Here is a 20367-nt window from a genome sequence, read left to right as displayed (position 1 = left end):
AGTAAGGTGAAATGTGTCCCCATGATGCCTGCGTGCTGAAGCTGTTGCCACTGTTTCAGGAACTACCTAAGGCTGTTTACCTGGGAGATGGCACTCATTGGTAAGGGGTGGGGAGCGGGCATGGCTTCTCATAAGTCCTTTCTCTGGGGTGAATGGGCTTCCCCTTCTCCTTGGGCTGTCTCCACCTTCCCCGTTTACCTTGAGGTGTGTATAGTCAGCTAAAGGACGGAAACGTTCCTTGCAGTGAAAGGATATTTTGGAGAAAACCTATGTATAAATTAGCTTAGACATATGGACTTGGTTTTACATTGCTAAATTAGATTAACTCAGCTGAAAATGTTACTAAGTCGATTCCATGCACTCTATCTTCCATCCCATTTGTCAGCTCATTTGACTTTTCATTTGAGTTCTTGAGGTCATTCTCTCCTTTTCCTGCCGGAGCGTAGCCATCAGCCCTTTGATCAGGAGGAAGCAAGACCCTTAACACTATTCTGATGCCCCCTTAGTTACATTAGCCAGGTATTTACCTCAGAAACCTCTGAACTTATCCCTCTGCACAGATCACAGAGCAAGCAGCTTACTTAGATCCCCTTAGCTGGGCCGCTCTTCAATATCTAATTTGGTAGTTTTCTTTCTCAGAGGGCTACTTGGATTAGCAGCCTCAGCATCACCCAGGAGGGAGACTGTTAGAAATGCAAACTCTCAGGCCCCTCTCCAGCTCATCTGAATCAGAAACTCTCAGGGGGCGGGGTCTAGCATTCTGTGCTTCCTGAAGGCTTCCAGGTGATCTAGATGAGCACTCAAACTGGAGGACCACTTGTCTCATTCTAGTCTGCTCTCTAGCAGCTTCTCTCTGGACTTGTCCTTTCTTGGGTATGTCCACACACCAACCCTAGAGTCACAGAACCCAGCACTCACTTCCTAGTCAAAAGGTCATCCGTGATGTGATTTCTTAGGCTTCAATAAGCATGAGATGTCTCCTGGGTCTATCACTGAGTTCAATGTGCTCCACTCATCTACACATGTGTTGAGGAACTGGTATGAATATGTTTGACTCTTTGGGTGGAGTAGGGGATTTAAAGGGAGTAGAATGTGTTACCTGCCCAGCCACTATGCTGGGCTCCATCAAATTGTAAGCACTCCTAAATTCACATTCTGCAGCCTGTTTTAGTAATCCATGTCTTTTTGCACTTACATTAACAATGGAGAAAACTGATCGCAATAAGAAGACATTGCATTGTACACACTTTGAAAATGAAATCTTTATTCTGACTCTGATTTTACCACTATTCAGATTAGCATATTTTCTCCATCTAAAAGAGTGTGAAATGCATAAAGTGTTCATGCATATCTGAGCAAGGAAAAGAGAAAGATATTTTAAGTAAGTTCTTGAAATAAAAGTAGGACGGGATATAAATTTTAAAATGGTTCACTTCAGACAAGATGCAAAGAAATGCATGAGGGAGAAACTCCAAGACACAAAGTAATACAAGATGAAAACCTATTCTTTTTAAAGTACATTTTTATAGTAAGATATTGCAATGGGAACGATTAAAAACCACATCATCAAGTTTCCCCAGCTTCCTTAGGAAAGGCAGGGTCCTCAAGACCCTAAATTGGGGTACAGGGAACCATGTTCCAATATCGTGAGATGAGTACCTTTCTCACTTCCTCAAGAATGAGAGGGGGAATCTTGGGATGGGGGAAAAGAGAATTAAAAGTCACTTCCCCCTTTGGTATTACATTTGGAACCAGCAAGACTTGAAACCATGGAGTTGAAGGTTGGATATAATTTCTATCTACATTTTTTGGGACTGAAAAAGCCTAAGCTAGACCCATGTCAAAGAAAAAAAAAGGTACTGGCTGCTTAGAGTAGAATTAGTGTCTATGCTTAAGGTAAAAAATTTTAAGTAATTACAGGAGGGCATAACCTTATACCCATGAAATTGGTTAAGTGCTAAATTGCTTGTGCAACAACCAAGCGTAACATCTATCTGGTTTCACTGCCTTAAAAAAAAAATGTGAGTGTAACAAGATGCCATCACAAATTGTGAGGGTCAAGTGACCCACTGCACTGCTCACCAGTATCTTACCCTTGTTTTAGACCTAATAGTGGAGTGGTTTTCTGCTATATCATCTACCATCTACTATCTCACCAGGGAAGAAAAAAATATAAGAATTTAGGCAGAAGATAAATATGGGTAGGTACTCATTTATTTTAAATGTGAGCAGCTGAAAATCTAAACCCCAATAACAGCCTTTTATTTTTTTACAGTACCGTTTTCCAGTTCATGAAACACATGCTAGTCAAGGGCACCACCATTTCTCACGTGAACTAGGACAAAAGCCTCCTATTTATTTTTTCCCATCCGCTACTGTTTGCTTTCCATGTGTTTTTAGTTGCTGGCAGAAAGATAAATTTAACATGCAAATCTGATCATGTCAGGGTGTAGTTTAAAACTCTTAAGTGGCTTTGGATTGCCTTAGGATAAAGTCCGAAATCCTCAAATGTAACAGTCTATTTTGGCTAATCACTTCATCTTCATTTTGAGTAACTGACCTTGTTGTCAATAATTTAGCTTGAATAATCTCTTAGTTTCTTCTTCACCCTGTCATTTCTCTCTAGCATCTCAGCCTTTTTCTTGCTTCATTTTAAAAATACTTTCCCACCGAGACCAGTTTGGCTCAATGGATAGAGCGTCGGCTTGGGGACCGAAGGGACCCGGGTTCGATTCCGGTCAAGGGCATGTACCTTGGTTGCGGGCATATCCCCAGTAAGGGGTGTGCAAGAGGCAGCTGATCAATGACTCTCTCTCATCGATGTTTCTAGCTCGCTATCTCTCTCCCTTCCTCTCTGTACAAAATCAATAAAATATATTTAAAAAAAAATAAAATAAATAAAAATACTTTCCCATGGCACTCACCACTTTCTATATCCATGTTATTTACTTATGTATTTCTCCATAAAAAAGATGTTTATTGCTTATTATTTTTGTCTCCAGCTAAAATATTTAAGGGTAAAGATCTTTGTTTTCTTTACTAGTGTTCCAGGGGTCATGGCCAGTGCCTTATATATAATAGGAGATTAATAAGTATGTGTTTGATGAATGAATGAAACCTTTCCATTTCCACACTTCAAGTTCTTTATCAGTGTCTGATTTCTTCACTGGATTGAAAGCTCCATGAAGCAGAAATCATGTTCCTCTCATTCACCACTCTCCCCTGACTAATAATATATCTTGTATATTTGATTGAATGAGAATCAAAATAGAGATAACATTGACCTCAAAACGTCATATATGTATATCTTCTTTTGCTTGCAAGCAACCTAAAAGCAAACTCTAGCTAACTTAAGCACACAGACATCTGTTGAAAAAAACACTAAACTAGTTCATGCCATCTGAGTTAGAGCTAAAACCGAAATGCATTTCCTCTGAGGAAATGTAGGAATAAGGACAGCTTCTAGGATTCTGACTAGAAATCCCTTGATCTTTTCTCTCAAGTGCTACTATTGCCAAGTTTAAGCCCAACAACTGTCCCCTATGTCTTGCCTTTCAAGTTTAATGTTTCCAGGGGTGAAGAAGCCCACCTTGGGTCAGGTGCCAGGCTCTGATGGTTCAACTACATGACCAGCAGGCAGGGAGCCACCCAATTAGGTAATGCTCCAGAGACTCACCCGGAGGCTTCAATAAGTTCAATTGCATTTCAAAGTCACTATTCTCTCCTTGGCTATCACTGATTTATCTTATTTTTTCATTTATTAATATGGAGCATGATTTCGCCACTTGGACAGCTTCCTCTTTTCCTGTACCCACATGCTCTTTCTGTTGTCAAATTTAATTAATAACTATTTCAAAACTCGGTGGTCTTGGGCATCTGTTGATGTTGATTAACATATAGACTTATTTCATATTTGTAGTAGATGTAACCACTGCTCAGAAGCCTCTCAGCACATTTAATGAAAAAGTAGTAAAGAAGTATAAGTGTTTCCAAATCAAGAAGTTAAATAAAAATGGACATTTTAATGCCTTTGGAAGAAGAATGGGAGCTAAACTTTGGGTAGCACTCTTTTGATATCTCAAATATTTCAGATTCCATAGGTAACACATTTGAGTTCTTACTAATATTTTAATGTTTAATCATTTTGTTTCTTCTGACATCTCTCTGTATTTCCTAATGCTTTGCTATGTATTTTAAGAAAATGACCACAGGGAAAATGCTTTAAGAATATCATGGATCCCTCAGTTCTGAGGAGCAAGTTATCTGATTTGCAGAAAATCCACTTTAGGGTTGCTAGACTTAGCAAATAAAAACATGATACCAAAATTGAATTTTAGGTTAAAAAATACCATTTGGGATATATTTATACTTATTATTTGTTATTTATCTGAAATTCAGCTTTAATTGGGCATCCTGCATTTCTTTTGGCAACCCTAATTGGAGCTCTTGACTCTTGGTGAGAAAATAGAATGACTATTAAATCAACAAATACAGTTACATAAGAAATGCCACCTACCAACTACCATACAAGAATATTTCTGCCCCTAATCAGATTAAACACAATAAATAAAATTTACAATCATTCAGATAAATCATAAATTTATCAAAGAGTTTACAAAAAGTGACAAGCGGGTGGTGCTTAATAGGTGAAGGACAGGCTTGGCCTATCAATGATGCAGAAAATATATGTATTTAAGAGGAGGTAATTTTGTCATGGCGAGAATTTCCTTATGTAGTAATGGGGATGTTTTTTAAATAAGATGCTGTCTCTTCCTGGGCTTGATGGAAAAAAAAAAAAAAGGTGGTGAGCTGAGAGTTCCCAGGTCATTTTACCTGGTAGGTCCTTATTCCATGGAGGCTGCTCAGCTAGGAGCTTTCCCTGCTACTCTCTCAGGACCAAAGGGAGGAAGGAGAGCCCTGGGTTCACCTTTACTTGGGAGCCTGGGCTTATCTCTTGTATTGCTTCCTTGCTAATTTTGTAGCTAATCAACATGAGAGTGACCTTTAGCTGCAAGGTCATTAACAAAGACCCTTCTGCCTGGTGAGATGGCACGTTAAACAACCTGACATAGAGGGTATTCTTCATGACTTGTCAAAGAACAAATATTTATTTTGTGTTCTCATCAAATTCTTCCAGCAAACATAAAACGCTAGCTATGATAAATTTCTATTCTAGCTACTTTGATAAGGTGAGGCCGATTGCTTTAGTCACTAAGGGGCTGGGACTTCACCAAATTCAAATGATGAGATGAAAGGATTTGCCAACAGGTAGATGAAAATACTGGTGTGTGGCTCATCTGTGGTAGCAGGTGGGAAAAGCTTAGCAAGATTATTTACAATGTCACACTTCATCAACCAGATTATCTATTGGGCCAGGTAGAGAATGAAGACAACAGTTGCTCAGTCAATGGTGTATAGGTTTTAAGAAAGGAGAGCGCAGCTAAAAAAAAAAAAAAAAAAAAAAAAAAAAAAAAAGTGCTATTTTTATTATTTGGTATGATATCTTTAGTTATCTGGATGTGTTCCTAACTACCAGGATACAATTTTACCTATTAGTTTGTATGAAATCTTTTCATCCTTACTTTTTCTAAACCATGATTTTAAGTAATCTGTGATGTTCTCCCTTAATACTGACACTATTACTGACCTTACACTATTCTCAAACACTGACTATAAGATGTGGCCCCTGCTAAAATAAGATAACCATTATTTTAAGAAGTTGGCATCAAATTTTAATGCCACGAACACCTAGGAGTTCACACATTCTCAGAATGCTTATGCATTCCTCTAAACAAAAAAAATATATATTTTTTCCACAATACTAAGGCTATTTTTACTAGGACCCATTTGGCAAGAAATTAACATAGGATAATTACCACCAAGAGGATAAAGATTTGGCAATGATTTCACCAAGTAAAATCCCACAAGGTGTTTCAACGGGGCACCACCAATGTGAAAAATGCTGCTGGTCGCTTGCCAATGTGAGAAGCAAAGCACAAGATGGCCAAATACACTTCTCTTGTCCAGGTGTCTACTTAAGCCAAGAACCCTAGGAGCACTCCTGCCTAATGAGCATTTTTATTTGAGAAATAATTGTAGTGTTCCCCAATTATGTATGTGTTCCTTGTGCCGGAGTTGTCTGTGACCTTGAGTTAAAGTTCTGAATTACTTTCTGTGCTTAGGCTTTCAACATTTTGCAGTTTGATAATTGTAGTTGGATAATTTGATGAAAGAAATTAATGTTTTGCCCTAATGGGTTTAACTCAGTGGACAGAGCGTCAGCTTGCGGTCCGAAGGGCCCCTGGTTCGATTCTGGTCAGGGGCACATGCCCAGGTTGTGGGCTCGATCCCCAGTGTGGATCATGCAGGAGGCAGCCAATCAATGATTCTCCTCATTGATGTTTCTCTCTCTTCCTCCCTCTCTCTTCCTCTCTGAAATCAATAAAAAATATATATTTTTAAAAAGGAATGCTTTATCCAGAAAAAAAGTGCAGAAGAGCACAAATGCATGCCATCTATCCATGTACTCTCCGTTTAGAACCTCTGCTCTGGTGACTTGTACCACTGCCCCAGCTTGGGTGGCTATCAGAACTTGGAGAAATGATTCATTATGACCACGTTAGTTCAAAGCACGACAGAAGTTTGGGTATCTGTTGCCTCCTGTTCTCTTTATTATCAGGGTTACCACTTCTGAGGGAAGGCTCCTTTCTGGCTCCCTCAGTTTCTTCTGCCATGTGTGCCAAAGCGCCTACTGCATCTCCTGGGTACACTCCTAACCAAGTTTAAGGGTTTCTTTCTTCAGTGCTTGCTTGGCTGCCCTAAATGCCTTGTCTGTAACTTTGTGACTTGGTAAAGACTTGACTAGAATGGTTCTAGGTTGAGTACATTTCCCCCAAAACAGTGTCTATCTTTCCTAAGACATAGTTTAGGTTCCTTGTTCCATTTATAATAATAGAGTCAGCCTTTAGTGAGTACCCATCAGGGCCGGATACTTTGTACTGTACTTATTCTCTGTCATCTTTTCCCAAATCCTATAATGTAGTTTTAACAAAGAAATTGAAGTTTCAGAAATCTAGGTAATTTGCCCAAGAGGCCTGACTGACCCACACTTTCTCCAAAAAATATTCTCTGACCAGCACCACACTGGGTTAAGTGCCCCCTCTTCAATCATAGCACCTGCTTGATGCGTTTAGCAGTATTTCTTGCACTGTATCACAACTACTGATTTAAGTGACATTTTTTCTCACCCTTTACTATAAGATTCTTCATGGACTGACTATATACTCCAGTGCTTGCTCAGTGAGTGAATGGTCATCAATTTGAAGTCTAATCTTGGATCAGCTCCTAACAAGTAGCCTAATTTTAAGTAAGAGAAATACCTCTTTTCCTTATCCACTTATCAAAATAAGGGGCAGGGCATAAGTAGTGAGAGTAGGTTATGATGTAATGCAGTCCTAAGTACTTGGAGCAATGATAAAAGCAGTGGCTTCCTGGTGCCTCTAATGCCCAACCCTTTTCTCTTGACTGTGTACAAATTGCAAAGGCTAAACTAATTTATGCCCTGCTGATATAGGGATGGATGGCTACTCTACTTACTAATGGTAAAAGGGTTTTGTATGAGTCTCTCTGGCTAGGGGAACCCCAAGAAATTTTCTGTTACCTCCCATGGGGCTTAGTATCCATTAAAAACAGACAGAACCGTTGGTATTTGGCAACATGGTGTAATAAAACACATATGGACTGGCGTCCACAGTCCTTCCCTAAAGTAACTGTCAGGAAGCTCTTCTCATTAGCAAGAGTGGAGAAAGTCAACTGAGGACATAATAAAGCTTTTAAAACTGTTGAACATTGATCAAGTGCTTGTTGTAAGCCTATTTTTCCCCACTCTAACAACAAAAGTACCAATAAAAAATTTATTTTATATGCTTGCTATTAAGACTAAAGAACAGTACTTAGCCTAATTCCTTGGACGACTGGCAAGACTTACCACATTAAGAGAATAAAAGACCACACAGACGTGAGGAATTTAGAATTATTGCTGCAGCACTGGAAGAGTACACTTTTCCCCCTCCTTAGCTCTTAAGAAGTTTCACTTCAGTTTTTTACGAAGTTTCTGATTAAATAATAAACTAGACTAGCAAGTGTTATTTAAGAGAGATGATATCCGTTTCCTTTGGACGAATCATCAGAATGGTCTGAGGGAAAGGAACGTTTGCAAACATTTGTCTCATAAAGTATTCTAAAATTGACATCAGAATAAAATATGGCCAAGCTTTTGGGCCATTCCCAGTTAAGCACTGGGATGCTGCCAAAAATACTGTGCAGAAAATAAAGGAGATTTTAGAATAAGTAGAAAACAGTACTTCGGATATTCTTTAAAATAAATCACCACCTTAAGCAAGATATAGATTTTTTTTTACTACCTAAGGTAGAGGACAATACATAGTTGCCTGACATTGCATTAAGCAGCAATTAGTAAAATAATAAAGAGTGTAAGATTAGATATCTAGATTTTCAAGTCTCAATGACAGTTCTGCTTGCAAAAATTAAAATGGGTTTACATAGAACTAAATCACATCAAACTCATATAATCTTTTAAAGGTCAGAAACCCACTATTTAAAGACATTCCTCCATTCAAATTAAGTTTCACAAAAGCAGAGTCATGACATTCCTCCCCACCAATTTATCCAACTTGTTACCAATGTAAATTAATCATTAAAAAAAACTTCTAAGTATGCTCCCATTAAAATAATTTTAAGTCAAAAATATATTTTTAAATTTTATTTTAAAAATCCTTATGACCAAATCAATTAATGCAATATTTCTAAGCATCATTCTGATACAGAGAAATTTAAAAATAGCAATATATCTGTGACATAGCAATTGTTTCATGATTCAGACAAATCAGCACTTAGTCATTAGGTAAAATTATACTCATTATGATCCATAACAGCATTGGCTCAGCCAACATTTTTTGGGCCAGGCTCTCTCTATAATCAAAAAGTCCACAGTCTGTGGATGAGACAGGAACTCTAGATAGAGCAGAGATGAATGACTAATGCCTTAATTATACAAAGTCAACACGGAAATAGAAAAATTGTAGCACAAGGATGAAAAATTTCAAAGCCAGAAAGGATATAAAATAAGAGCTCAGAAAAGTACACTTTACCACACACTTTACCACATATGTGAGGATTCTGTGCATATTGTTCTTCCACTTGGAAATATTAAAGGCATGTAGGAAGCTACATATAGTTTGAACCTTGAAGACTATATGGTGACTGCCTTCTCTATGTGTCCCATTGGAATAGAAGGTATCAGCTACTCAGTACTACCTAAGTAGGATTCCCAATAAACTCCTCCTGTGTTTCTATTTTTGGAAAACATGTCTCATTCTCATCCATTCAAATCTAAGCTGCTTCATCAAGATTCTCTAACTCCAAGCTTTAACTGAACTTGCCTTATCAACACCAGGGGACCAATTACTATGGTTTGAAAATAGCTATTGTTTATATTGCTGTTATTAGGTGCCAGGCTTGCATTATGCTGTTTCATTTTCATAAAAATAATCTTTGATATAAACACAAATATCCCCACTTTGCATATGAAAACATTGAGGCTTATAGATTTAAGTACCATGTCCAAGGCCACATGGATTATTCAGAGACAAACCATATCTTGGAAATGACAACAGGTTTACAATTTGAACTTGAACCTAAGTTCCTAACCACTATTTTATTAAGCCTCTTCATTCTCCATTATATAGATTGAACTCACATACCCAATCCATAATAAAAGCACTTACCGTTTAAGAAAACACTATACGATAATTTTCTGGATTTTTAGTTGTTCATGAGTTGCCCTACATTTAACAGTATAACCCAGCTTTGTAAAATTCTATTGGGCAAAAGAAGTCCAGAATAAGCAGCTTTTCCTCAATACTTTGCACTAGTTCTCATTCTTATAGAGTATCTTTTGAGACTTAAACTCATGGAACCAACATTCCTTCAGATCTTCAAAGTTCTTCAGAACGGATGAGTACATCAACTAGTGGGTATGGTATTAGATGCCTTGGTATCTTAACACAATTGGATTAGTAAATTTTCAAAGCAATAGGGATTGATAACTCAGTTGTGATTTGGGGGGAAATTTAAATGTGTGAATGTGTGTGCATATACACACGTGACTAAATGCATTTCTAAGTGAATATGTGGATTCATAAGCTTACATGTAGCTGAAGGTTTGTCTAAGTCAGTGGTCGGCAAACTCATTAGTCAACAGAGCCAAATATCAACAATACCACGATTGAAATTTTTTTTTGAGAGCCACATTTTTTAAACTTAAACTTCTTCTAATGCCACTTCTTCAAAATAGACTCTCCCAGGCTGTGATATTTTGTGGAAGAGCCACACTCAAGGGGCCAACGAGCCGCATGTGGCTCACGAGCTGTTGTTTGCCTACCACAGGTCTAAGTAATAACTCTTCCTTGCTAGCATGGTGGTGAGAGGTGGTGAATCTCAAAGCCCCAGAATCTGACAATAAAATAGACCACAACTCCCAAAATTGGTAAGAATAGGTATATGACACCAATGATACATCAATTACTACAAATAAAACTTTGGTTTATGTGTTTTCTTTGGTATACCTGTTAGCAATTCCTCATTTCCCTGTTCAAACACGATCTTTAAAATCCTGAACATAAGAACTAATATACGTTTTATTTATCTACCATGTTCCTATGTTCAATATACTAATTATGTGTCTGCATCAAGAGTTCAGTGCATAGAAGAATGGAGGGATGTTTATTTCTTTCCCTTTTCTCATTATGCAATTTAGAATTAGTGTAAAATGAAGTGCACAAACTTAGTTTTTTAGTTGCTCTCAAATAAGGAGAAATTATTAACTGTATTAAAAGTAAATATTAACATGGGAAAACAAAGTAAAATTATAAAAAGTGTATACCTGGTACATATATAAAACATAAAATTATATATAAAAAGCATATAATAGTATCACCTCTTGGTGTTAGAGAACAGTTTTACCTTTTGCACTGGGTCAGTGTAATGGTGGGAATAATGATTCTTATGCCTTGAGGAAAAGCCTAAACTGATTTCCATTTTGTTCAGCAAAAGCAGAATCATAGGGAAGCAATTAACATTAAAAAAAAAAACACACACACAAAAAAACCCTGGACATTAAAATTATACATTTTAGCTATCTGAATAGGTTTATTTAGCACAGATTATTTTCCAACTGCTCTAGACAAAGTATTATTATAGCATTGCTATGTATCTAATAATATGGAGTAAAAATAATTTTTTTAAAATTACACTTTTATTGTGCTTATATTTTTCAATAAAATTGATACAATTCTATTTAAATTCCAGAATAAATGATGCAAAAGACAATCAATGTTTGATTGCCTTTAAAAAATCCCAGGTTAAAATAAATAAATGTGATTGTTTTGAATACTCAATTACCTTGAGCATTTTCTTTCTAATATGTTATTGAGTCATTCTATTTCATAGACACCAGAAGTTCAAGAGAAGGACACGTATAATGATAGTACAGCTTAAAACATACGCTTTCAAGTTTAAGATGACAACAGTTATTTATAGAGTTTAGACTCTCTTCCATCCTGCTAGACTGGGTACAACATGTTTGCCCTAAACTCTTTTGCAAGCTTACAATATGGTCTTCAGTTTCAAGTGATGAGAGACATAGACTGGTAATCAGAGTGCAGGAAATTAATTTTTGAAAAGTCCTTAATGATTCCTTTGAAGTCTGATATAATACCATTTCTTGATACACTAACTGCATATCCTTCAATGATTTGTTTTTTCAGCTTTACCTTCCAAATTTGATTTGAAGTGCATTTATACAAATACATTTTATATACATTTAAATATCCAGACCATAAACTTAGTATGTACATGCTGCTGAGATTTGTGTGGCAGTATGGCTACAGCAAATGCAAAAAAGACTTCCCAGTTTTGAGTGAATTTGCATAGAGACATAAATTATCCACAATAGTCAAAGCCATAAATTTGCTGCAGGACATATAAAACTCTCTCCTGGCTCACAAAAGCACAAAGCTCTTTATTTAACCTGTGTCTAATAATCGTGTTTTCTCCACGATTCTTTGCAGGCCCTCCTTCTTTGTCCACACTGCTTTTATGTCCATATTCAGAATGTGCTAACTGGTAGTGCTTGCATTTATAAAGTTAACTATCTAAATGAATTTCAACTGGGTTTTCTCCTCCTTTCTGTGCTTTGCCTAGAACACACACAGAGGTTATTATATAAAAACCATGGGCAAGACCTAAGTTAAAAATAAAATTAAAAAAAAATGTTTTTTCTAATTGTTGAATTAAATATGATTGACCTTTAGAAAAATTTTATTTGGTTGTTTGAAAATATATATATATATATATATATATATATATTTGCATAGATGGTATATACAAAATATATTCTATATAATGTAATACGTACATATAAAGTGTATATACTTCATAATAAATTATATACATACACACACACACACACACACACATATATATATATATATATATATATATATATATGAAAAATATTTACAAATATGTTCTTTGAAATAGAGGACAGTATATTCTAATCAACGTAATAAAAAAAACAATTTATTTGAAATATACCCCCTTTAACTACAGTCATTACTGAAAGTTTCAAAAGAGAAAGTTTACAAAAAATTGTCAGTTTTTGCAATTTTAAAAACCACACACGACATGAATTCCTTTTCTTAAATTAATCTCAGGATCCTGGATAAATGTCATAATGTCCCCATAGAGTGACAAAGGGTGAGAATCTGGACCCACATGACTACAGCAAAGTGATTTCATAGACAGTTGAAATAATTGCCCTTCACTGTTTCATTGGTCAACCCCCTGTTTTGATCCACCATCCACACCCACCCCCCAATTTAAAATAAAAGATATCGTTGCCAAACTACCGAGTCTTAGTCATTATAATAAATTAACACTCCTCAGTGCAAAGAAAGTAATTAAGTTTATCTAAACATGTGCTAGCTCTTTGTATGTAAGCATCATAAAATCCATTTAAAAATGTCTTATGCAAATATAAAAGCATAAAGCAATATTTTCATGACTAAACATTATTTTGCCTCTTCATTTTCCCCAAATATTTTCATACACATACAACCTGTGATGTAGACAGATGCTGACTTGATGCAATACTTCCCATCAACATTGAATTGATATATTTTAAAATTTTAATGATATGGATAAACATGTTTTATTCATGCTTTAAATTTATTTAAAGTGTGTTTTAGAAATAAAAGCAATAGCAACAATAAAAGTGAGTACACATTTGTTTGGCAAAGGTAAGATGCTACTATGATGTAATCACACATTTTACAGAAGTGTGATATTTAGTGCATAAAAAAAAAAAAAAAAAAAAAAAAAAGGTTTTTGTCCTGCATGTAACATTTATGGGGATCACTTTGCTATCCAAACTAAAAGAAAATGTCATAGGAAGTTAAAGATGTTGAATTCAAATAGTATAGTCTAAAAAGTCCCCTCCTCAAAATAACAATTTGGGAAATTAGAGAAGCACTTAAAAGATGCAGCACCAAAAAAAGAAATTATTTCTCGGATAAGGTGTTTATGCAGAATAAAGACTCTCAAAACCGACACCCTCTCCTAAAATGAAATGAAAATATGACTTATAAAACTGTCACGATGTTGTCTGGGATAGGAACAAAAGAACTCCGTTAGTTAATTCCAGATACCTCACAAAAGACAGGCTAAGAACCCAGTTCTTCCTTAAAACACATTGCTTAAAAATGCGAACATCCTCTAAAGTTTTAAGTCCTCATATCTATCCAGATGCTTCAACCCAGGTATCTCTCTGCAATCAAAAAACTTTCCCCCCAGAATGTCATCATTTAACGTCCAAACCCAGTATTCCCTCCCATGAAACGATTCCATCTGAGCAGAACACCCCTGTTTCAAATCCAGAAAACACTGATATTTAAAAAATACACTAGCCAAGGGAACCAGCCCTTCCAGGGGGAATGCACCGCTAGTCACCGCAATGAATTAAAATAGCCAGTCCTCCTCCAGTGCCTCCTGCAGAAATAAAACCAGGCGCATCAGGAAATCTGCCACCGTACCTGCGTGCACTTTAAAGGACTACGGCGCACACGCTGTAAAATCTTCACTCTGAGAGATAAAGCACCCTTCATTCAACTGCGCAAAGCCTTGCTGCAGAGCAGCCTGTGCATTTTTTTTTTTCCAGGCGCCTCATCCAGCTCTCCACCAGCCCCGTGACCTTTGAACTCCCTCTCCCCCCTCCCCTGCTTCTGCAGTCAAAGCCTCCGAGCTGGCTCATTTGCATAAGGCTCGGGCAGCCCTCCAGCAGCTGACACGGAATGCTGGGTAAGGGCTGTGGAGCTGCAGATCTGCCAGAATACCTGAATCACCGGAGGGAGGGCGGGGGTGGGCCAGGGGCAGTGGGCACGGGCTTCGCTGGGCTGGCAGCATCACTGCCCCCCGTGTCTATTAATGGATACGCGTTTGTTTTTGATTCTGAGAGTCCTGCTTCTCCCTGCTCCCCACCAAAAGGAGGTGTCACATCAACTATGGTAACTAAGGAAACCCACACAAGTCAAATACTTCATGGAAATACATGGGGAAGGCCAATTTAAATGTTTCATTGACTTCCCTTGTTTTTGAAACATAGCTGACTGCCCCCCTCCCCACTGGAATACATAGTATATTGCACGCATAATCAAGAGACATTCGGTATTTCTTTTGGTTGTGGCTTTAAACAGCATTTTACAGGCATACATTCATTCTAGTCATTATGCAAATACACAGTGTCACCAGAATAATTCCATAAAATATTAAATGTGCCCTAGTGCCTTAAAGACAATCATCCAAAGTGGTGTCCAAAAAATTAATTATAAAGGATTTAGATCCCAGGCTGTCATTAAAATAATACAGCAATAAAAATGCAGAGCAAAGTTTAAGTCTGTATTTCAGTCTAAAGATTCATGTAGCAGTAATGTTTGTCTTTAGCAAAGATGCTCAGTGCTGTGCTATTATTTGTTAGGAGTTATTTTCCCCCCTGTTTTCCTACACATAGCAATCTCTCTGTTTAAAACACAAACTTCTCTATCGCTCATAAATCTAAGAAGTGATTATTTTCTAGATATAGAAGGACATGTGTGTACATATTTTTATAAATACACACGAAGGCACATCTTTTTTAAATGGTGTGCCAATGGAAATATGCATCATTACATAATTAATCTATTCTTTTTACAATTAAGCTAATTTGTTTTCTCCATTAGTGAGTGAATAATATCTATGAAATAAAAGGTTTTATGCAATAAGATTTGCCATTTATCAAAGGAAATATAACGTGAAAAATAAAAGGCACACAACAGGATAATATAGATATATAAGATATTGCTATATTTGAATATAAACTAAATTTTTCTGATAGATAGCATTGTTAACATTTCAAATTTCTCATTTAAAATATTTTTATTGAAATAATTAAATATTCCAAACCTTCCTCTTGCAGTATACTGAAAGACATTAATGAATTCTGAATGACATTTCATCCAATTAATAAGACATGTAAAGTATTTCAATATAATATTTTTAATACTGGAAAAATAAATTTGAAGCTTTTTATTTGAGCTATTTATTAATAGCATTCTGCTTTATCTGATTCTGCATATATAAAAGATTAGAAATCATTGGAGGAATTTTCCTCTTACCCATAAATTTTTAAATAGGATAAATAACTTTTCAGTTTACTATAATCACATAAACATTTCTCTATCACATCTGACTATATCAACAATTTAACCACATTGGGTCAATTCAAGTGCATCCTTCATATTCCACACTGCAAATATCTTGCAAAGTTTTTGTTTAAAGCAAAGCACACACATCAGCCCATTCTAATTTAAATCCAATCAAACACAAGGAAGTGTTGGAGTAATTTAGAAAATCACTGACCTGTTCAAATAGCTGTAGTCTTAGTCCTTGCAGTCTTTATTCATTAGAATCCCAAAGAAATTGATTATCATTTTATAATATGTGTCAGCCTCACCAAAGGCACCGTTCTTCCTGGTTCAGCGGAATCTTCTTACATTCGCCAGCCCTGTGTTTTATTGCTGGTGCCGTATGCTTTATTGTTCAGCGACAAGAGCTTCACTCTGCACAAAGACTCATTACCTACTGCTGGCTGCACGGCATCAGCCTCACTGAGGCTGCCTATATGTGATCACATGGGAGTTTTGTCTGAGAAAGCCAGGCATGCCTCTGACTTCACTGTGTCTATGGATATTTTTATCAGCTGAGCTCTGCTAGGAGGAAGGAATAACAGACTAGGAAGCTGCTCTAAGTCATTAATGCAACACAACTTATGGAAATCCCTTCACAAGATTTTATTTTTCATCATAGAAAACGTTTGAGCCAGCATCGGAAAGGATTTCACTAGATTTTAATTTAATAAGAGGCTGAATAATTATTTAAGGAAGGGGAACTAGCAAAAAGCTGTTTCCTACCTTCTGCTTTCTGAAAGTACTTTTGTACAAATGTTATTAAAGAGCCTTGCTCCACTGAATGATTTGACAGTATGTTTTAACCCTTAGATTGCTGGTGTTTCTTTTCCTTAGCAGAAGTTATTTTCTAAAAGGATAAGTGGCTGTTTCCCTAAAAATCTCCTCTCTGGAAATTTCAGTCACTAATAGATACGATATATGAATAAAAATAGAGATCTTCTAATTACTTTTGACAAAGTAGATGAGAGGGAATCTCTCTTACTGATGTATATAAATGAGGCAGATGATTAATTTATCTTCTCAAAAGATGACACATCCTTAGAACAGCTGACTTAAAAGAACAATGAAGATTTCAATTTAAAGATCTAAAGAACATGTGGTTCATATTAATTCTTAAAATCGCAGTAACTTATTTTAGACAGCTTACCTCAGTAAAGCATATGGTTTACCTTATCTGATTTCAATGTTAACAAGTAGTTTCAGAACTGACTACTCAACATATACAGGAATTTTTCTGCTATGTAGATAGTATTAAATTTATATATAGATACACACAAACACATATATGTGTATAATCAGATTACCTTTCTAAAATATTTTAAAAAGTAAACACCTAAAATTGTTTCTTAAAATTTGACAATGGATTGTGGTATTCCAAATGAAAAAACAAATATTTAGCTATTGGAATTTAGTTTTTTAAAATATTTCTTACATTTTTAATTATCTAAATTGAATTGGTAATTGAAAGCTTGTTGCTTGTAATCCCAATGAAAATCTTATGACAACTAATGCAAAATGCAACAAAAAACACAGAAAGAAAAGTCAGAAGCACCATAAATGAAGATCAAAAAACAAATATTCTGTATAGCCAGATACACAGTACATTTTAATAGTGGTTATAAAGAATTCAATGATTTCAAAAATAGCAAATTTATATACCTGCATTAGTCTTCCAATAACAAAATATTTTTGGAAATATTGATAACAATTCAATGTTTTAAAAATAATTTTAAGCCAAAACAGGCAAGTATGGCTAAAAAGTCCAGCCTCTAAATACAATGATTTAATATCACGCTTTAAAATATTTTTGTAGGGTGAGTATTGATTTAGAATCTTTCAAAACTTAAGCAAATGCTTTTTGGTGGTCTGTTCTTAACACTGAAACATATTTAGAAATGTTGTAAATGCCACACTGTTAATGTATTTGTTCCCAAATGCCCATGTTCATTTTTCCCTCTGCATCAAAAGCTACGCTAAAGCTACAAAACCTTGGGGCATTGAAACAAAAAAGACCAGACTGTTTCTGACTTAATGCACACCTCTGAATTTTTAAAGATATGTACATTCTAGCTAATATCTTTCATGATGTCATCATGTTAATGTACAAGGAAATAAACAAAAGGCAGCCATTTTTCTCTTTCTGCATCACTTAAAAAACAATGAAATAAAATGGTTGCCAAATGGAAGAAAAGAATCAGCAGAAAACTAAGTTACTTCAAATTCTAGAAGAGAAGGAGGGGCCAGGAGTGTAAAATTGGAAATAAAAACCACATAGATTTGGAGTTTGTGTGAATGCATGGAAATAAATAATTTACAATAAGAAAAGATTATAAATACAAAGAATATAGAAATAGCTAGCAATGAAAATAAATTTTCAGTAAAATAGTGAGTCTACATTGAAAAGACTATAGACTACAAACTTAATGTAGTAAATGTAAGAGCTTATTAAGTTCATTAATGTTGAATAAGGTATTTAAAGGTGGACAAGAGAGCCAGAGAAATCTAGGAAGAGACAGAATGATCATGAAATAGTAATAATCTTCCCAGGTCTATTGTTGTTGAAATGACCTTGGTGAGTTATTCTAGCATCTTATGCCTTAGTTTTCAAGTCAGCAAAACTGGAACAGGAAAGTCTTTGGAAAGCATGTAATGGAAATATATAGCACTAAATATATTTTTTTAATTTCAATTCTTTAATTGGCGTTAACCAAGCATTGCCGGTAACATTAGTAAAATGAGAAGAAATTATGTAAATCCTAATGATTGTTTAAAATAATTTTAAGTGCATTATCCTAATAGCAAAGACAAACTGATATAATAATTAGATAGGACTTCTGAAAACAAGAATTGATTTTCCCCCCTAATACATACAGGAAGAAAAAATAGAAATAAACTTAGTTATTTAAGACAAATCTCATGAAAATGCTTCAGGATTAAAACAAATTACAAAATATAGCCATCCTTCTAAGACAATTGCAGCAGTATTTTTGATTCTCACATTACACAATGAACAACGGTGCCTGTGCTCATATAAGTCTCATCAGCCAAGAGTTCTTTAAATTTAAAATTAAGAAACACAAGATCACAGCTTAAAGAGCAAATTTCAGCCAAGATTAAAAGGCTGTTTTAATTTACTTTGTTATATTAAAAGTTGTGAATTGAACAAAAGATATTTTGATTCCTACTGCTGATTCTATTAGCTTATTTTTCCTCTAATGACAGAGATTCATTTTGTTTGCTCCCATTTTCTGCAAAATAACAGAAACTTGTCAGAATAGAAAAAGTTTGTTATTTAGCTCATGTAGTAATTTAGACATAGATATGCTAGATGGATAATCCCTCGAACACTCTATTGCATGAGGGAGATGAAGAAGATTTAATTTAGTGATACCATGACCTGTGTTTCCTGGAACTGTATTAATTGCATATGTTTAGTACCTCCTATTGGATTTACCCGTGATCAGGCTGGATTTTCTCTCTACGTATAATTGTACCTTACAACACATTCATAGAAGTCAGTAAGTTGGCTATGATAGCCTCAATATCTAGGACTAATTCAATTCAATTCAATAAATATTTACGGAGAAGTTGCCATGTACCAAGCTCCAAGGCAGTTGCTAGGAATATAAAAATGAAATATATACTGTTTCCAAGAAGATTACAGTCTAGCTAAATAAAATTGCTGAGAATGTTATGGGAAGGTGGTAAAAGTAGGGACATGTTTTATAAAGTTTGAATATATTATTGACTTAATATGCATTTTATGTACAATCAATACAGTTTCTTTATTTCCAATATTGTGTCCCAAAATCAGAAAATTATTATAATAATTAAAAATCATATGCACTTGTCAAAATTTTAAATATATATATATATATATATATATATATATATACACACACACACACACACACATATATAATTTCCCTCACCTTTATTTGAACCTAGACTTAATAATTTGCTTAACCAATAGAGGCTGTAGAAGTGATGTTTTAGAAATTCCAAGACTAGGTCCTAAGAAACTTTGTAGCTTCTAATTAAGCCTCTTGTAATGCTCTCTCCAGAAGCCGTGAGCTGCCACATCAGAGAATTATCCACCATAAAACTATCATGGTGAAGGCACAGATATGCATTCCAGTCAACAGTCCCAACTGGGCCCAGTGTTATAGCCATTCCTGATGCCTATCATATTGATAAAACCATCTTGGACCCTCCAAACCTACCCACCCACCAGATGGACACCATGAGGTAATCCTAGCTGTCACTGTGGGAAGAAGAATCACTTAGCTGAGCTTTTCTCAAGTTATTGTCCTATAGAACTTATGACAGTAAAACGGTTGTTGTCTTAAGCCACTAGTTGTCGTGGTAGTTACTGAGCAACTGATATCTGAAAAATATTTACATGTGTACGACAGAGACAACACAATAAACCTAAAAGTACATGAGAGGACAGACATATGCAGACTCAGTGAAATCATTGGATATTATTTAATGAGTCCATTAAAAG

At 35.5% G+C, this 20367-nt stretch overlaps 1 protein-coding gene across 4 annotated transcripts in view; it reads right to left on the bottom strand.

Moving 5' to 3' along the window:
* CSRNP3 (cysteine and serine rich nuclear protein 3) overlaps positions 1-20367 on the bottom strand; it is a 159227-nt gene that overhangs the window by 65205 nt on the left and 73655 nt on the right. The window contains exon 1 of one of the 4 annotated variants that reach the window (XM_084891607.1): positions 16033-16227. The exons of 2 other annotated variants lie outside the window; for them this stretch is intronic. The gene's annotated coding sequence lies outside the window, so the exon portion shown is untranslated. Of the gene's footprint in view, positions 1-14171; positions 14293-16032; positions 16228-20367 lie in introns of those variants that run through there. One more of the 4 variants, XM_084891608.1, reaches the window with a different exon arrangement.

The sequence above is a fragment of the Pipistrellus hanaki genome, assembly GCF_964339955.1.
Source record: "Pipistrellus hanaki genome assembly, chromosome: 8".
Lineage (NCBI taxonomy): Eukaryota > Metazoa > Chordata > Mammalia > Chiroptera > Vespertilionidae > Pipistrellus > Pipistrellus hanaki.
The sequence above is the reverse complement of the archived record's forward strand: the minus strand, read 5'-3'. Positions and strand labels throughout refer to the sequence as shown.